Source organism: Sciurus carolinensis, chromosome 1 (assembly GCF_902686445.1).
Source record: "Sciurus carolinensis chromosome 1, mSciCar1.2, whole genome shotgun sequence".
Lineage (NCBI taxonomy): Eukaryota > Metazoa > Chordata > Mammalia > Rodentia > Sciuridae > Sciurus > Sciurus carolinensis.
Genome location: NC_062213.1, coordinates 95,808,528 through 95,828,261, shown reverse-complemented (window position 1 = coordinate 95,828,261; position 19,734 = coordinate 95,808,528). Strand labels below are relative to the sequence as shown.

Genomic DNA, 19,734 nt, shown 5'->3' with positions numbered 1-19,734 from the left:
TAGAGTCTAGGTCTCAAACAAGATCTGATTTCTTTCCAGTCCTAAAAGGTTCTTCTTGCTTCTGCCTGGTGAATTGAGGGATACGAGGAAATATCCTTACCTTCTTTTATCTACTTTATTTCTCTTCTTATATTTCATTATTTAGAATAACGATGCCACCAGTCCCTAGATAAGTTAGAAACGCTGAAGTCCTCATTCATTTAACAAATAAATTTTTCATTCATTCATTGTACTGGGGACTGGACTCAGAGGCATTTTACCACCAACTTACAGCCCTAGCCCTTTTTATTTTGAGACAGGGTCTCGTTAAGTTGCTGAGGCTGGTCTCAAACTTGCAATACTCCTGCCTCAGTCTCCCAAGTCCCTGGAATTACAGGCATGGCCACTACACCCAACTCAGATTCTTCTTTTTAAACTAGAGCTTTATACATACACATTCTTTTCTCATATTTTAACCTGATATCAGGATATGTCATATAATCAATGGCCTCTAACAACAGGCAAGATTTTTTTCCTATTGGTTCACAAAATATTGATGCAACTTAAAATCAATGGCATCTTAGGTTCCGTGAAAAAAAATACATTTGAGATGAATACTATTTATTTTTAGCACTATTTGAGGAGTTGAGGATATTGAAGTGAGTCTCCACCCTCATGGAATTATGGGAGAAAATGAACCAAATTTTATTTGTGGGGGAAAAGAGACAACTTTCATTGGTGTAAAAGTAGTGTCAAGAATCATGGGGATGGTGGGGGGGCATGCAAAGGGGACAGAAGTCCTGTCTGAAAAAAATACCATTTGAGCCAAGTATGAATTAAGGGAAGAAGTGAGCTATACATGTATCTGAGGGAAAACAATTAAAGGGAACAGCAAGGATATTGAGACATGTTGATGCTTAGTATGTTTAATAAATATTAAGAAGGTGACAATTAAGTGTTTTATCTAAGAGGGAGAGTGGTAGGAAATGAGACAGGAGAAAGAATTTACGGGCCAAATCACGTGTGGCTTTGTATCACAAGTTTGATTTAGAATATTTGTTGAAAGAAAGACTAATAGAAATGTTGATGCACTGGATGTGAAATACAAGAGTAGTTGAGGATGACTTCAAGGCTTTTGTCTCTACATCTGGGTGAAAAATGCCTTTTACTAAAATGGCATGTTTGTGGTTAAAAAAAAAATCAGAAGTTCAGTTGAGACATGTTAAGTCTGAATGCCTATTAGACAAAATTCTGGAGTTAAGGGGGAAAGTCTGGGCTAGAGATACAAATTCAGGAGTCAAAACATATAGCTGATATGAAGTCATGAGAGTAGGTAGACAAGATCATTTAGGAAGTGAGTATAAACACAGAAAAGGTCTAAAAAGTGAGCTCTGAAGAACTTCAACATTTGAAAACTTAAAGAGAACATCCAGCAAAGGAAAATGAGGAGAAAACTGTAAGAAAACCTGAACAGTGTGATATCCTGGAAGTCAAATGTCCTTCCCCACAAATCTAAATTTCTAAATTTCTCCAGAACTCTAAGTGTCTTTGTAGTTTCTCCATTCCTTTTCAATTCTCTTGATGTTCCTCAGCTCAAAGTGTCATGTTTTCTCTCCTAATCTATAGCAAATATTTCAAATGATCTCAGTAACATCTATCTGTTACCTAATGTTGGCACCATATCCCATGTAGTCAATAAAATGATCTTTTTTATAAAAAAATGTAATCTTAACATCCCAGTCATAATATCAAAGACTTCTCACTCTCTAAAATAATACAGAGGACCTTTCATGATCTGGCCCCAATTATCTTTTCAATCTTGACTTCAGCTACTCTTGCCCCTATATATTTTATGGTTAGGCACACCAATTTTATACGGATCAGCAACCCAACACACTCTTTCATGCTTTCAAGCTTTTTACACGTGCTATTTCTTTACCTAATATGTCTTCCAACTCTGACTTTAAAACTATACAAAGACATTTCTTTAATGAATGGAATAACAATTATGTCCTAGCTTGCATGGAACATATCCCAGTTTATCCTCTAATGATTAGTAACAATGTACCTTTCACTTTTAATAGTATTCCTTTTTGGAGGGCTAAATTATATGAAGACTGGTATACAGAACCTTCCCTGTTTTCCCAGGCAGTTTTTCCTTTTTCTGTGCTGTCAAAACATTTTGAACATCTCACTACTTATCTTCATTATTCAATTATTTGTCCATTACCTCAAAAAACTGTGAACTCCCAGAGGTCAAAAACAGTAAGTAGTAATTCATTTTCTTATCTTCTGCTCCTAACTTCTATATAAAAAGGCACTCAACAAACTTTTTTTTTTTTTTTTTTTTAATTGAACTCCAGGCTGCAAAGATCTACCTCCTGCAAACACACTCTGAGAAGAGGAGCTAGATAGAAGAGAAAAGCTATGGAACTGGCAGCAAAACTGATAATAGAAGTCAGCTGGAAGATGGGGTAATCTGCTCTAGAATTAACAACAAAAAAGCTCCATATACAAGGAGTGCCACAAACTTCAACTCAAAAGGATTCCTACTTCCAAGAAGCTCTGAACCATTTGAAAAATTTAACACACACCTTCAGGGAGTTGACATTTTAGACATTATCAAGAAACATCACAAAGTTATAAATGTATTTATTATTTGTGTGTGTGTGTGGTGCTGGGGAATCAAATCCCGGGCCTTGCACAAGCTGGGCAAGCACTCTACCAACTGAGCTATATCCCCAGCACCCTAGTTACATATATTTAAACTATAAATTTTGAGTTCAAGGCCAGCCTCAGCAAAAGTGAGGCACTAAGCAACTCAGTGAGACCTGTATCTAAATAAAATACAAAATGGAGTTGGGGATGTGGCTTGAGTGTCCCTGAGTTCAATCCCTGGTATCCCCCAAATATATAAGCACATTCCTGATATTCAGAGAAAGACTGTAAAAGCCTACAAAAATTTTTATGAAACTGAAATTTAATAAACGTTGCACACTGCCAACCTTGTAGCAAATACATATCTGAACAGTGAGTTCTTCCCATGTAGCTCTATCCTGGTCAGTAGCTAAAAGTTCCTACTCAATAATATTTGAATGATTGTGAGAATTAATATAACTATAATTTTTTTCAGTTTACAATGGACTTTCGTATACATTATATCTTATAAGATGCCCATAACATCTCTATAAGATAGACAAGTAGTAATACTGTATCAATTTTATAAATGAACAAATTGGGCTTCCTGGAACCTGTAGAAAGACTAAATTTCCAGCTTGTCAATTTAAGCACAAAAAACATTTCTTTTTCCCATATTGGGGACTGAACCCAGGGGGCCTCTACCACTGAGTGACATCTCCAGTCATTTTCTCATTTATTATGAGACAGGGTCTCACTAAATTGTCCAGGCTGGCCTTGAATTTGCTATCTTCCCATTTTGGCATCTTGAGATACTGGGATTACCGGTATGTGGAACTCTGCCTGGCATTTTCAATTCCTGAAAAACAATGCTACTCAAAGTGGTTCACAGACTCATGTTCGTCTGTGAATTGTTATCACTCTACAACAAGATAAGCATAGAAAATGAGTAAGCATTCAGAAACTTCCGTTAATTTGACAGTAATTTTACGCCTAGTGAATCTAACAATAAAAAGTACTGGGTGTGGATTTTGGGTATCTTTTGGTTCTCACAATAATTTATTCCACTTATTTATAATAGTATTAGTTCATGTTATATTACAGAACAAAAAACAAGTCCTTTATCCCAGAAAGTTTGAATAATCATCACTATAAAAGACAGCGTAGACTGATGTGTAACCCATGGCTGGAGCCTAGTAAATTTAATTGTCTTTTTTTGTTTGTATTTTAAACCAATGTCTAAGTGTCATTTTAGACCACCTACATCAGAAACACTTCAGTTCTGTTTAAAATACAGGTTCCTGGGGGGAAGGAAAAATAACAGAATGCGACAAATATCATTACCCTATGTACATGTATGATTACACAAATGGTGCGACTCTACTATGTGTATAACCAGAGAAACAACAGTTGTACCCCCATTTGTGTACAATGAATCAAAATAAATAAATAAAAATAAAATAAAATACAGGTTCCTAGTGCCATTTCATTGTAATAAGTGTGTTAGAGTGGGGCCAAAGAGCCTGCATTTTACCAAGCTCTCCTGGTAATTATTAGACACCCTTAGTTTGTGTTTTTAATTTCTTTCTTTTGTGTGTGTGTGTGTGTGTGTGTGTGTGTGTGTGTGTGTGTCAGTGCTGGGGATCAATCCCAGGGCCTCGTGTATGTCAGGAAAGCACTCTACCAATGTGCTACATTCCCAGCCCTGATGCTACAGTTTTAAGAATGTGCTTAGCCAGGCACAGGGCATGCTCCTATAATCCCAGCAATTCAGGGGGCTGAGGCAGCAGAATCACAAGTTCTAGGCCAGCCTTGTTAACTTGGCGAGACCCTGTCTCAAAGTAAAAAGGGTGGGGGATGTAGCTCAGAGGTAGAGTGCCTCACATATGTGAAGATGGGGTCTGATCCCCAAAACTGGGGGAAGGGGGAAGTGTAGGGGGATTCACAGAAGAATCAGGTAAATAAGCAATCTAAGCATATCGTTCAATAAAGGAATAACAGTTAACTATATTCTTCCAACCTCCTCCAGCACATTATCTTTAAAAATCTTCATTTTCTTCATGTAAAGTAGAACAGATGTAGGTTTTCCTTAAGAATATTTTTAAAATAATATTTTTTAAAATAAAAGAAAAAAATTCTTTTTCATGTTTTATGTCACAGTACTAATAACATTACGTGCAAGGAGAAAAAAATTTAGAATAGTTGTGATCTTTCACATTGCTTTAAAAAAAAAAAACAAAAAACCTTTTAGCCAGGCATGGTGGTGCACACCTATAAACCCAGTGGCTTAGGAGGCTGAGGCAGGAGGATTGCAAGTTCAAAGTCAGCCTCAGCAACCTAGCAAGGTCCTAAGCAACTCAGCAAGGCCGTGTCTCTAAATAAAATAAAAAAGGACTGGGGATATGGCTCAGTGGTTAAGTGTCTCTGGATTCAATCCCTGAACAAAAATAAACAAATTTTAAAGATATTTACTTTCTGATATCACTAATCATGGATTATGTCATGATTGAGTGGCTAACTTTTATATCTTCTTAGGAAAATAACACTAGAGAGTATGAAGAACCTCAATGTTTGGTTACTGTGTTGAGCCTTTGGGTTTCACAAGTCCCACATACCCTCTTAGATATGAATTATCACATTGCTCTTGAAATGCATGCACTCCTATTTACTTTCTGTACATATATGTTCCTTTTTTTTTTTTTTTTTTTTTTTTGTGGGACTGGGGATTGAACCCAGGGCCTTGTGCTTGCAAGGCAAGCACTCTACCAACTGAGCTATCTCCCCAGCCCTACTTTCTGTACATATAAATACACAACTCTGAGAATAGTTAGGGGAAAGTTCATACCAGTAGGAAGAAAAGAAAAAAGGGCTATATTAAGGGGCTGAAAGAATGAGAAATAGGAAAGAAGAGATCAACTTTTGAGTGAGAACACTAAATACCAGAACTGTGAACTTAAAAAAAAAATCAGAAAAATTACTCATTTAATTATCAGAACATTCCTATGAAGTTCATACCTGCCATCCTATGAAAGAAACTGAGCAAGGAGTGGTGGCACACATCTGTAATTCTAGTGGCTCGGAGGCTGAGGCCCTAAGCAACTTAGCAAGACCCTATCTCAAAATAAAAAACAAAAATGCAGGGGGATGGGGCTTAGTGGTTAAGTGTCCCTGGGTTCAATCCCCAATACAAAAAATAAATAAATAAATAAAATAAAAAAGAAAGGAGAAGAGGAGGAGGGGGAGGAAGAACTGAGACTAGGAGATACTAGATAAATCTGCCCAAGATTATACAACAAAGGTCATAATTAAAAATCTATGTCCACTTCTTTTAAAAAAAAAAAATTTGTTGTTGTTGTAGAGGGACACAATACCTTTATTTTATTTATTTATCTTTATGTGGTGCTGAGGATTGAACCCAGGGCCTCATATGTGCCAGGCAAGCGCTCTACCACTGAGCTACAACCCCAGCCACTGTGTCTATTTCTAATGACCAGAATACTCCCCTTCTATCACAAGGATGTAGCCAACTGCAGCTCATGCTATTGATGATTACCTGTAACATCATTTCATTATTTAAAAAAAAAAAACAAAAATTAGCCAATTATTGTCTGACACAGATACAACACAGGAAGAGAGCAGCATACACACACACGCGCGCGCGCACACGTATATAAACCGTGTATTTACCACATCACTCTCATAATCAGACCAATAATTCTAGAGGCATCTGAATGCAGCAGTCTATGAGGGTAACCACATTTTGCACTTTAGAGAAATAGGAGCTGAGATGTGGTCATGAGAAGGAAACAGCATTCATTTAAACCTCAGAAAAGTCTCACAACATTTTTTGCAGAATATCCCTCAAGAATATTTATAGCTCTATATACTAAATTATTCAAATAAAGGATAATGTTGTAAGTAAAGCTAATCCAGTAGTAGCTGAACTAGAAAACTTATTCCAGAAATAATGGACCATAATACAGTTTCATTAATAACAACTGTGTTATTTTAAAGTGGAAAAAATAAATAACCAAATAAATTCTATCTCAAATGTGTCTCAAGGATTAGTGGACCTGTGCCCTCTACTTACAACCTTATAGGAGAATGAAAGACCATTTATCTTCCGACCAAACTGGAAACAAAATGTACTTCTACTTCCTAGTAAAGATCACAGAACAATGGTCCCCTTTCTGTACCATCTCCCACCTACCCTAATGCAAACCAGACAGTTGAGCTCCTTTCATGCTACCTAATGTTTCCTACTGACAATCATTTCTAGCATTTAACTCTGTATATCCCAAGAATATAACCTCTCCATTTCATTTCCCTAAAGGAAGTTACAAAACATACAAACCAAAATGCAAAACAAATTCCTCAAATGGCATAAAAGCCGAAAGAAAGCAAAACAGCTATAGAATGAGTTTCATTTTAGAGCTACAAGGAATGAAATTATCTCCAAAAAGCACTATTTAAGGGGATTATTTTGTAGGTTGCTTTCATACTGTCCTAGAAGTACAATCTTTGAAATTTAACAACTGTTGGGAGTGAAACAGAGACAAGGGTTTGAGAAAAACATAGCATCACTGTGGGTATCTGAGTGCTATTAACTATTTCTCATTAAGAAGAAATTTAGACACTTGTAATCTCAGTAGCTCAGGAGGCTGAGGCAGGAGGATCTCCAGTTCAAAGCCAGCCTTAGCAAAAGCAAGGCGCTAAACAATTCAGTGAGACCCTGTCTCTAAATAAAATACAAAATAGGGCTGGGAATGTGGCTCAGTGATTGAATGTCCCTGAGCTCAATCTCTGGTTATCCCCCGCCCTGCATGAAAAAAGAAGACGAAGAAATTAGGCAGGGTATGGTGGAACACATATGTAGTCCCAGTGACTGCAGAGGTTGAGGCAGGAGATTTGAAAACCGAAGGCCAACTTGGGCAATTTAGTGACACTATCTCAAAATGAAAAATAAAAAGGGCTAGGGATGTAGCTCAGTGATATAGTGCCCCTGGGTTCAATTCCTGTATTGTCCCCCTTTAAGGGAAAAAAAAAAAAAAAAAAAAAAAAAAGTCTCAAAAAAAAGTTCACTGCCAGGCATGGTGGTTACCAGCCTGTAATCCCAGCGACTAGGGAGGCTGAGGCAAGAGGATTACAAATTCAAGGCCAGCCACAGCAACTTAGTGAGATCCTAACTTAGTGTCTTAAATTTTTTAAAAAAGTGGATGGGGATGTGGCTTAGTTGTTAAGTGCCCTGGGTTCAATCTCCAATCCCTCCCCCACCTTCCAAAAAATGAATTCATTAAAAACTTTAAAAAGTTTAAAGTACTCCTTTTCTAACTGTATCTATGTAAGACCAGATTTTTTTCAAGTACTTCAACCAAAACAATATATCACACCAGACTGAATGCAGAAGCACCTACAAGAATCCAGACATTAAAGTATTTGTAAAAATGCAAAACAATGCTACCATCCTCACTAAATTCTTCTGTTTATGAAAAAAATAACTATTTTCCAAAACAATAGTTTATGTTAATATTCAATGGGTTTGTTTTTTTTTTTTTTTAATGAATTAACATTTTTTCAAAAATTCTGTTTCAACTCTGATGACTATTTTAGTTGTAGCCCACAAAGCAAAATCTCTTTGGAATCCTTTAAGAGAGTCCTCTTAAAGGGATTCTGAGATCAAGAAGTTTGAGAATCACTGGAGTATGCCTAATAGCTCCAATAAAGATCCAAATATACAACAGCTGAAACAAGATAGAAGTATTTCTTTCATGCAATTGACCAAGGTAAATAGTTTCTGTTGCTCTTTTGTTCAATGTAACTGAGGGATTTGTTATTTTACACTGATTTTTCTGCTAATCTCTACCATGGTTCTCACATTTTAGTGCTTATTAGAATCACCTGAAGGGCTTCTAAAAGCAATTCCTAGTTCTCATTCCCAGAATCTGTTTCAGTGTGTCGGGGGTAGGATTTAAGAATTTGTATATCCAACAGGTCACCAGAAAACGCTCATGCCACTGGTAGGAGGATCACATTCTAGGGCACTACGATCCTTTGCAAGGTCAAAGCTGGGTTGCAGCCAAAGGGGAAGGGGAAAGAACATGGAAGTATTGGTCTACTGCTTTTCAGTTCTCAGTCAGGAAGTGGCACACATCACTTCCTCTTTATTCCCTTGTCAAGAATTTAGACTCCTCTCAGCAAGGGAGGCTAGGAAATATGTACCTTTCTGAAAAACCATGTGGTCCATACATCCATTACTGTTGAAGAAAGGGAGTTGATTTTGATGGCCAGTAAGCAAAAATATCATTAGGACAGCAGAAGAAAAATACTAAGGAATAGGTTTTATCAGATAAAGGACTCTTATTTATGTAGAAGCATGGGAAAAGAAGGTTTAGGATGGTAGTATGTGCAAATATAGCAGTGAGACTGTTTTATGGAAGAATGGGACAGATTAGCTTGGTTAGGACAGCAAAGCTGGGATTCCAGCAACAAGTAACTCAAAGTATTATAACACTTTGAAAGGATTTATTAGTTTTGTTTGATAAATTGCAGTAACAAGAAGACAGCTAAAAAACTGTTTTCTTGTATTATAAGGGTCTTGAGGTTCTTCTCTGATTTGGCCCTGACTGTTCATTTTCCCACTCTAAATCGTATTCACAAGTACCATTTAGGGGCTCTTAATACCCTCGTGTTAAGTTATTCCAATATTTATGTCTGATCCACAACTGATCCAAACAAATGTATATAGTATGTGAGAAAAGTTTAGCATGTGAATAAAAATAAAGAAGGGTTTATAAGCCTTTGTTTTCAATGATCAGTTCAAGTAGGACCATGATACTCTACCTAAGAAAAGCCTGAGACAAATTGTAATTCAGTGTCCTATAATTTTTGCAACTTTATTTTAGAGAAGTATGATCTGGCTCAGAGAAAAGCTAGGCAAGTGAATTGTACTTCTCTTTGAACTGCAGCTTTCTTCTTTGCAGGCTTGATACTTTACCTTATAGCAGTACTAGTGATGTCTGTAATCAACAGTCAATGTCTTCTATACTTGTATCAGGTTATTTTCTCTGATATGCCAAACTTCTCTTTGTTTGTGGTGCTAGTGATTATACTGGAGGCCTCATTCATGCACTCTACCACTGAGCTACAGCTCCAGCCCACCTAACTTCCTTTCCTTTCCCCTTTTCTCCTCTCTCCCTCCCTCCCTCCCTCCCTCTCCCTCCCCCCCCCTCTCTTTTTGTGCTAGGGACTGAACCCAGGAGCTCTTATCCATTGAGCCACATTCCCCAGCCCTTTTTATTTTTTGAGACAGGGTCTCAGTGAATTGCTTATTAGGGCCTCCTAACTGCTGAGGCTGACCTCAAATTTGTGATCCTTCTGCCTCAGCCTCTTGAGTCCTGGGATTACAGGTGTGCATCACAACACCTAATTTATTCTAACCTTCTGGTTAAATCCATGACAGATACATTAATTATAATAAGCATTTTGGGGTCTGATATGTTTGATATATCCTTTGTTTTAATATCTTATACAGAGATCAAGAATGGTTTCTTGTTTTCTTGTTAAATAAATCTCTCTGCTGTTGGTGATTCTTTTTCCCTTTTTTGTGGTAATAGGGATCAAACCCAGGGCCTCACACATTCTCCCCGCAAACACCTTTTTTGACACTGGGTATTTGAACCCAACAGTACTTTAACACTGAGCTACATTCCCAGTCCTTTTAATTTTGAGACATGGTCTCACTAAAGTTGCCTTCCTAAACTTCTGAGGCTAGCAGTTACCACTCCTGCCTCAGATTCCCAAGTCACTGGGATTAGCCACAACACCCACTATGTTGTCCAGGTTGTCCTCAAACTCCTGGGCTCAAGTGATTCTCCTGTCTCTTGAGTAGTTGAACCTACAGGCCTAAGACTGTACCCAGGTATCAGAAGAATTATTGAAACCAATCAACAGTGCTGATATACTACTATTAAGTAATCCACTGATATTACTTGAATTTTACCAGATTTCCTACTACTGACAGAACCTACAACCCCACATTGTATTTAGTTGTCTCGTCTCCTTGGTCTCCTTCAATCTTTGATAGTTTCTTAGTCTTTTTTCACCCTAACTTTGTTTTTCTTGGAGGGAGGGTATTTTTCTCAGTACTAGGGATAAAACCAGGACCCTGCAAATGCTGGGCAAGCACTGAACTATGACCCAGTCCTTCTTATTTTATATTGAGACAGGACCTCCCTAACTTACCCAAGCTGGCCTTAAGCTTGTGATCCTCCTGCCTCAACCTTCCACGTAGCTGGGTTTGCAAGAGTGCACTACCATGCCCAGTTCACCTTAATTTTGAACATTACTGGATAGTTCTTTTGTAAAATGCTCAATTGGCGTCTGTCTGACATTTTAGACTGAAGTTATACACTTTGGGCAAGAATATCAAAGAAACAATGTTGTGTTCCTTTCAGTGTTATTTTATCAGCAAGTACAGACAATACAGACAGTCAATACAGACAGTCCCTGACTTACAATGGATTCTTCTATTTTATCTTTATGATGGTGTGAAAATAATACACACTCAGCAGAAATCACATTTCCAATTTTTGAACTTTTTCTGGATAGTTACAGGTAGATAATATTCTCTCGTGACACTGGTCAGTGGCAGCTGGCCACAGAGCTTTTAGTTAACTGTGAGATAACGAGGGTAAACAACCAATCTGCAGTGTACTGTGAGGCTAAGCTATGATGTTCAGTAGGTCAGGTGTTTTTGTTTTGATGCCAGGAATTGAGCCCAAGCATACTTTACCACTGAGCAACATCTCAAAAGTGCTTATTTTTTATTTTGAGACAGGATCTCACTAAGTTGCTTAGGATCTCACTAAATTGCTGAGGCTAGCCTTGAACTTGTGATCTTTCTATCTTAGCTTCCTGAGCCACTGGGATTATAACTAACCTGATAACCCAGCAGGTTAGGTTTGTTTTCTTTTTGTTGTTACTGTTGTTGTTTTAGTTTGTAGGTGGGCACACTATTTTGTTAATTTATTTTTATGTGGTGCTGAGGATTGAAGCCTGAGTCTTACACATGACCAAGCAAGTGCTCTACCATTGAGCTACAATCCCAGCCCCAGGTTATGTGTGCATTTTGACATGACATTTTCAGCTTATGATGGATTTATCAACACATATCTCCACTATTAAGAAGCTTCTGCATATTGTATTAGTGGTGGTGTTAATTTTAACCACTTGGTTAAGTTTATCCATGGAAATATTAAATATTGTTAAGGAGAGACACTTAGAAGCTATACAAATACCTTATCTCCCATCAAACTTCCATCCACTAGTTTTAGCATTCACAGATACTTACTGCTTTCAACAACTGTTATTATAAGCCAAACACAGTGTATTGGGAAGCTGTCAAGCTCATGGCAGAGTATATAAACTTTTTAAAGTTCTAGGTTTTGTTCAAAATTTTATCACTGGTTACATAGTTGTTTTCCTTGAAATATTAAAAAAAAAATGTTTTCCCAATATTCAAATCAAACACCATGGTCAGTTGTTCTCACTACCAATGGTGTTCTATGAAGGCAGCAACTAGTCAGTTTCTAACCCAAACAAATAGTACCTTTTCCTTTAGACAATAATTGCACTTCAATATACAGAGAAGAGTTCCCATTTTATCACTCAAAATATTTAAAAGCCCTGTACTGAAAGATCAAGAGTAAATAAAATTAATGTTTACTACACCATCAAGAACATTCTTAAAGGACTGGGGCTGTAGCTCAGAGTGCTTGCCTAGCACTTGTGAGACACTGGGTTGAATCCCTAGCACCTCATAAAAATAAACAAAATAAATGCTAGATTTATTTTATTTTATTAATTTATTATTAAAATGTAGGTACTGTTCATCTACAACTACAAAAGAAATTTTTTTTTTTAAAGAACAGTCTTGTGCTGGGGTTGACTCAGTGGTAGAGCACTTGCCTAGAACGTGTGAGGCACTGAGTTTGAATCTCAGCACCACATAAATAAAGGCATTGAGTCCATCTATAACTGAAAATATCTTAAAAAATAAAAATAAATAAAAAAGAAGTCTTAAATAAATCTGGATTATTATTATTTACTTATTTTTAAATGAGATATAGCTATGCTGCCCAGGCTAATCTCAAACTCCTGTGTTCAAGTGATCCACCAAGCAAGTACTACAGGCATGCCCCCACCATGCCCCACCTAAATATTTTAGTTTTTTTTTTTCCTGTGGTGCGGAGGTTTGAACTCAAGACCTTGAGCATGCTAGGCAAGCACTATAGCACTGAGTCATATCCCTAGTCACCTCTCTCCTTTTATTTATTTATTTTTTAAATTTTTTTTTTAGTTGTTGATGAACCTTTATTTTATTCATTTATTTATATGTGGTGCCAACCCCACCTGACCTCTCTTCTCTTAAAAGTGCAAGTTTAAATTGTATAGCAATGAAGAGTACAGTTTGGTGTTACTGCTTTAAGTTTTGCTAAGATGGCAGGAGTTTTAATCACCAGTACTTTTGGATAAGTGCAAAGGTCAACACAGTGAAAAAGGCAATACCTTAGTATTACTATGAAAACTGTTTTGATCTCACAGACTCAAGAAAGAGTTTTAGGGATCACTGGGTCTAGAGACTGCTAACCTATTTAAAATCTACTTTGATGGGCTGGGGAGATAGCTCAGTCAGTAGAGTGCTTGCTTTGCAAGCATAAGGCCCTGGGTTTGATCCCCAGCACCACAAAAAAAAAAAAAAAAAAAAAAAATCTACTTTGAAAACTACACCTACTCTAAGAGACCTGTTCGATAGGTAACCTATCTTTCATGTTATTTTCCAAGGTTTTTGTTTTGTTTTTTTGGTACCAGGGATTGAACTCAGGGGCACTCAACTACTGAACCACATCCCCAGTCCTATTTTGTATTTTATTTAGACAGAGTCTCCCCAAGTTGCTTTAGCACCTTGCTTTTTTTTGTTTGTTTTTGCGGTGCTGGGGATCGAACCCAGGGCCTTGTGCATGCAAGGTAAGCACTCTACCAACTGCGTTATATCCCTAGCCCAGCACCTTGCTTTTGCTGAGGCTGGCTTTGAACTTTTGATTCTCCTGCCTCAGCCTCTGGAGCTGCTGGGATCACAGGTGTGTGCCAGCACTCCCACTCCATTTTCCAAGTTTAATGCGAACTACTCAACATCTCTTCCTTGTACTTTGCTTTAATACTGATTAAGATGTAATACCCCTAATAGATCAAGTAATATATTATGTCTAACCAACTCCCAATAGTACTTTTCTTCAACTAATATTAGCCACACCATGGGCTCTCTTCCTGTAAAATCTTATTCCTAAATCCAGGCTACAAAATCCTATTCCGAAAAACCTGAAAACATTGTTCCTCATGGCCTATTTAAATATAGCCTATTTGAACTACTTCCCTTTTGATTTCTAGAACTTGCTTTTTGAGTTGCCATCCCAAGAAAAATGATTTTCTATCTAGAGCAGGGTCTTCAAAACTTTTTTATATAAAGGATCAGACAGTAAATATTTTAGACTTTATGGGCAAACTACAAAACTCTGCTTTTATAGGCAAGAACATGTGGCCGTACACCAACAAAACTTTATTTACAAGAACAGACAACAGCTTGTTTTTGTAAATAGGTTCCTAACTATAGGAACACAAAATATCTGCTAAGAATAAAAAATGGAAGTAGCTACAGACTGGCTTAAAGAAACTAAGAACACTGGAAATAAAACCAATAGAGAGGAATATTAAAAACAGAGGCTAACATTCACTGAGCTAAAATGTCTTATAATACATTATTTCATTTAAACCTTTTCAAAGAGGTAAATAATTATCCTCCTTTAACAGAGGAGAAGACAGATAAACTACGTAACTTCAAAGTCTCAATGGCCAAGTGTGGTTTAAAAAAAACAAAACAAACAAACAAAAAAACAGAGCTGTCTTACTGTGTAATCCATGTTTTTTTTTTTTTTTTTTTTGGTACTAGGAATTGAACCCAGAAGTGTTTAACCACCAAACCACACCTGTAACCCAGTCCATTTTATTTTTTATTTTGAGACAGGGTCTTGCTAAGTTGCTTGAGACCTAAGTCGCTGAGGCTGGTGACAAACTTTCAATCCTCCTGAGCTGCCAGGATTACAGGAGTGTGCCACATCACCAGGCAGAGTCCATGTTCTTAACCACCATACTCTCCTATCTATACTGTCATTTTTTTAAATCCAACTAGACTAGTTTAGACTAATTCTAAAACAGGCATGTTGGTGCAATCCTGTAATAACAATCCAGGAGGCTGAGACAGGAGGATCACCAAATTCAAGGCCAGCCTCAGTAACTTAGTGTGACTTTGTCTCAAAGAAAAAAGTTAAAACAGGGCTAAGGAATGTAGCTCAGTGGTACAGTGCCTCTGAGTTCAATCCCCAATACCATAAAAAAAAAAGGTACTAATTCTAAATAAAAATGAACAGATCTGTTTACTTGCTATTATAGTGTCTTTTTTATAACACTGAATACAAACATTTTGCTCACATCCTTGAACGGAAGAACCTGGGTGACTGTGGTAGGTGACATACTATTTAGAAATATGTACGAAGGATGATAAAGGACCCTATAGTTAAATGTGATAAGCTAGGTAGGATATGAAGTCTAAAAGCAAATGAGTAAGAGGTAAACACACCTCTCCCCCTATCACCTTGTAATAAATTAACATAAAAGTTCTGACATAACAAATATCTGACAGATATTTAGATAGGTGGCATGAGAATGAAGGGAACAGAGGTGGTCCAAGGGCAGATTTCATATATCCTTTGAAACTACTCTTCAGAACTTTATTTATTCATGACTTTATTTTATTTGTTTATTTTTATGTGGTGCTAAAAATTGAACCCAGTGCCTCACACATGCTAGGCAAACGCTCTGCCATTGAGCTACAGTCACAGCCCCTCTTCAGACATTTCTAAATAGCAACCTAGGACCTACTGAGAGATAAGAAAACAAACACAAAAAATAATAAAGTGTATCCATTAACAGAATGTATAAATTATGTTTCACTGATTATGACCACATAATCACTAAGATTATTTTTACTAATCTGGTTCTAGCAACCCAAAGAAAAATTAAAAACAAAGGATGCAAAAGCCCTTCTTTGAAACCCTTCATATCATAAAGCAAGCATCACAGAATCTTAAAGAAAATGTTAAGGAATGAAATAATCCTTATGTTTCCCTTAGATTTATTATAAACAAACATAACAGATAAAACATGACAAGATCACAAATGGATATTTAAAAAATGGCAAGCTCCCATGGAAAGTATTACCATTCAATACTGAAAGGAATAATATCAAATCAAAAAGGTTAATTACTACTTCTAAAAATCAGGGAATCCCACAACTCTGTATGAATCTTGATCTGGTCTCAAAGCTGAAGTGTTGCTATTTTCTTTCAGTATTCAGCCAACTGGGAAACATCTTCCTTAATTCATTTATGAAAGAAACTTGGATAAAATGGGATCTAGCAATTTGGAGCAGGGAAATAACTGGGCAGTCTGGGGAATGAGCAAGCAGTCATTCTGGTAGGTCCCATCCTGCAATCCTTGCAGCGTAGCCTCATAGGCAACTCCTAACAAAAGGAAATGAGCATAAAGTTTTACACAAAGCTCACACATTGAAAAACATTCAAAGATTGTTGCTTGTGAAGGTGTGGCAAGAACACAAATTCACAAGCTTTAACAAAAAGACACAAGCTCCCAATGAAATTAAGAAGCTTCTTTTAGCCTATAACTTGACAAATCCTTATTATAGGATAAACTGGTACAAAAATTTCCTCCACTCCAAACTCTCCCTACCCAATCCTTGTACTATTCTGCATTAATCCGGCATTATCTGAATGGTTAGATAAAAGCAAAAGAAATCTCACACAAAACCTGTAACAGTATAACCCTCTCTTGATCCACAAATATAAATTCACATTTTCATCTAACACAAAGCTGCTTCATGTAATCACACCTAGAAAGCACATAAAGAGGATTAATAAGAAAGGTACCATACTAAACTGAACAACAGAATTATAATTTCTTCCTCCTTTTTTTTTTGGGGGGGGGTAGTGCTGGGGATTGAACCCAGGGCCTTGTGCATGCAAGGCAAGCACTCTACCAACTGAGCTATATCCCCAGCCCCAGAATTATAAACTCCAACTGATTGTAGATTTCCTGTGGCCAATGGAAGATCATCATTAACTGAACCCCCAAATCGGAATAACTGAAATGTTTAGGATGCTTGGAACAATCTCAAATTTTTCCTCCTTTCCATGTGCTATTTGACTTTCCTTTTGTACAACTCTTAACTCTGCAGCAGATGGCAGGCTAAGAACACATTTTTAAAATATACTAAAGAGAATGAGAAGAAATAAAAAAGGAGGGAATTCAAAGGGTTATTAGCTAATACCTGCTTTATTATCTTTTCGCTTCTCCTTAAAAGCAGTTCCTCTCACCACCCATCCCTGTACCCATGGCAATTCTGAATGATTAGAAACAGTCTGGCCTGTCCCCTACCCCCATCCAATAGTATCTTAACAAATCACAGCTGTTAAGACCAGGAGGCATTTCTCTTCTAGTCATCAAAGGGTGACTCAGTACACACACCTCAAGTACACACACCTCTGAATGGCGGCAGAGAAAAGATCCAAAAAAGCTGCTTTACCTCCCCCCAAGAGTTACTATTTTCACTAAGATCATGGTCAACAATATTTGCACACTGAAGCTTTCTCATTTGCAGCAACACAAAATACCTTAAAAAAAAAAACAAAACAAAAAAAAAAAAAAACAAAGAAAAAAGTGGTGTGTGTGTGTGTGTGTGTGTGTGTGTATGGGGGGATTTTTCTTGCTCTAAGCTTTTCACCTCCTTCTCCTTGTCCATCAGCCCAAGCAGAGATGACGTAGACTTCCTTATATAATAGCCTGTGATTTCCTAGACTGCAGGCCTTTCCCTTTGTGTTCTGTATACACTTACACACACGAGCGAGCGCGCGCACACATTCTCATTGCTTTGCAGCCCCTGGCATGATGCCAGCACTCAGTCAGCTGGTTGACTCCATTCACAGAGCAGGGTTGGAGCTGACATAGAAGGGGGGCGGTGGGCAGTAAGGGTACCGGGGAGCTAGAACCATCACTGCTATAGACAAAAGAAAATCTTAAAAAGGAGTGAAAGAGAGAGAGATAGAACCTTAACATAAAACTCTGCGTAAAGCTTCAGCTTGAAAACTGGAAGCCAGACTCTTACCAGTATAGCAAATGGATGAAGCAAAGGGGAAAAGGATCCAAATTAACAGGAGTTTTGCATAAGAAACAATTATACTCTTAACAGATTTTTAAAAGCAACAGTATTTATTACTTTCATTCCATCAGAAATCTCGGCCTTATCACTTACTACACAGAGTCACGAAACTGCTCTGAAGAACACAAAGCAACTGAGTTTCTGCTTTCAGATAAAGAAAAATAGGTTGGGGGAAAGACAGTTAAAAGTAGTTATAGGCATATATTTTCCTGCTCCCTCCTCAAACTGCCAAAAAAATTGGAGACAGACGAGAAAGGGGGTAACAAAAACATAAAAAGGAAAAAAAAGAATAAGAGATGAATTTAGGTTATTAGTTTTGTCCCCCTGCGTGGGAGGGGGGTTCTTTTCTCTATTATCTGTCTCTTTCCTATCTTAAGAGAAGCTCCTTCTATAGCCCAGAGGTGTTCCCATGCATGCCAGCCCCCTTAAGAGACCTGCACACAATCCCAGACTCCAAGCAGGCACTGCCCTGCCAATCACATGGCGCACTGTTATATTAAACAAAAGAAACAGGGGGATGCTTACTTTTACCCATGATGCCTAGCGGGGGCAGGAGGGTGGAGAGAAAAACCAGTTGAAGCCGGTTTATAACCTTAGGACATGGAATTATCTCTTAATTTTTAAAAGTCCTTTGTGGTACAAGTCAGTCTCCCCACTCTAACTACCCCCCCAATATTCTGGCCTAGTGCCAAAGTTTGCCTTCATTCATGAAAGCTAGTTTCCTCTCAAAATCATGATGCTTTAACTATTTCATTTCCAAAGCCAACATACAAGACAGGAAATCACAGAATCAACACCAAATTACAAAATGAAGACACACTGTCTACTAAGCTACTTTTTTCTTTTTACATCTCATTGCTAGGGCTAAAGAACAGTTACTAACAAGACACAAGATTTGTTCATTAAAGATTTTTTTTTTCCTGAAGTTCCACAATAGCATCTGTTTAGCCCTATCAACTGATACCATTCAGGGCAGCTGTATCCACACCTAACACAAACCATAGCAAAGTTTTACAGCAAAGTAGTCATTAGAGTAAATGCACACCCTGGCCTTTTTTTTTTTTTTTAAATCATGGTGCTGGGGATTGAATCCAAAGTCTTGATTTGAGCATTTGAGCATACTAAGTACAAGCTCTACCACTGCGGCTTTCCAGCCCCAAGCACACTAAAAATGACATAAGGACAAGGAATGTGCAGAAACCCATGGCAGAGGCCGTGCCTAGTATGCTAGAAGCCCTGGTTCAATCTGCAGCACCAAAAAAAAAAAAAAAAAAAAAAAAAAGGCTTAGACCTTTGTTATGTGTATTTTACCACAACTTTGGTTGCAATATTATTCCACTTTCCTATGTCACAGCTAGGACAGGCCTGCCTCAAACATCTCCATATCAGCACGTACCATTTACCATATAGATCCTGTGTGTGTGTGTGTGTGTGTATGTGTGTGTCTCCACCCTCCTTTTTTTTTTGTATTTTATGATACATGGAATTGAAGTCAGGGTTCCTGCATGACAGGCAAGTACTCTACCACTCAATTACAGCTCCAGTCTTTTTCAAAAAGTTTTTATTTTGAGAAAGGTTCTTGTTCTTGCTAAGTTGCCCAGGTTGGCTGCAAACTTATGATCCTTTCAGCCTATGAAGCACCTGAGATTACATGCATGTGCACCATGCCTGGCTACATCCTACATCATTCTATAGACACATCTGGATGCTAGACATGGAAGTCTAGTCCATTGATGATTTTTTTCCTGTTTCAAAGCAACTCTATCCAATCA

At 37.5% G+C, this 19,734-nt stretch overlaps 1 protein-coding gene and 1 non-coding gene across 3 annotated transcripts in view; both read right to left on the bottom strand.

Annotated features, from left to right (window-relative positions):
• The window catches only part of Gatad2b (GATA zinc finger domain containing 2B), a 105,792-nt gene that overhangs the window by 54,642 nt on the left and 31,416 nt on the right, over nucleotides 1-19,734 (bottom strand). The gene's annotated exons all lie outside the window — the stretch shown is intronic.
• Nucleotides 5,328-5,401, bottom strand: Trnaa-ugc (transfer RNA alanine (anticodon UGC)). Its single transcript has one exon. It is a non-coding gene; the product is annotated as a tRNA-Ala (tRNA).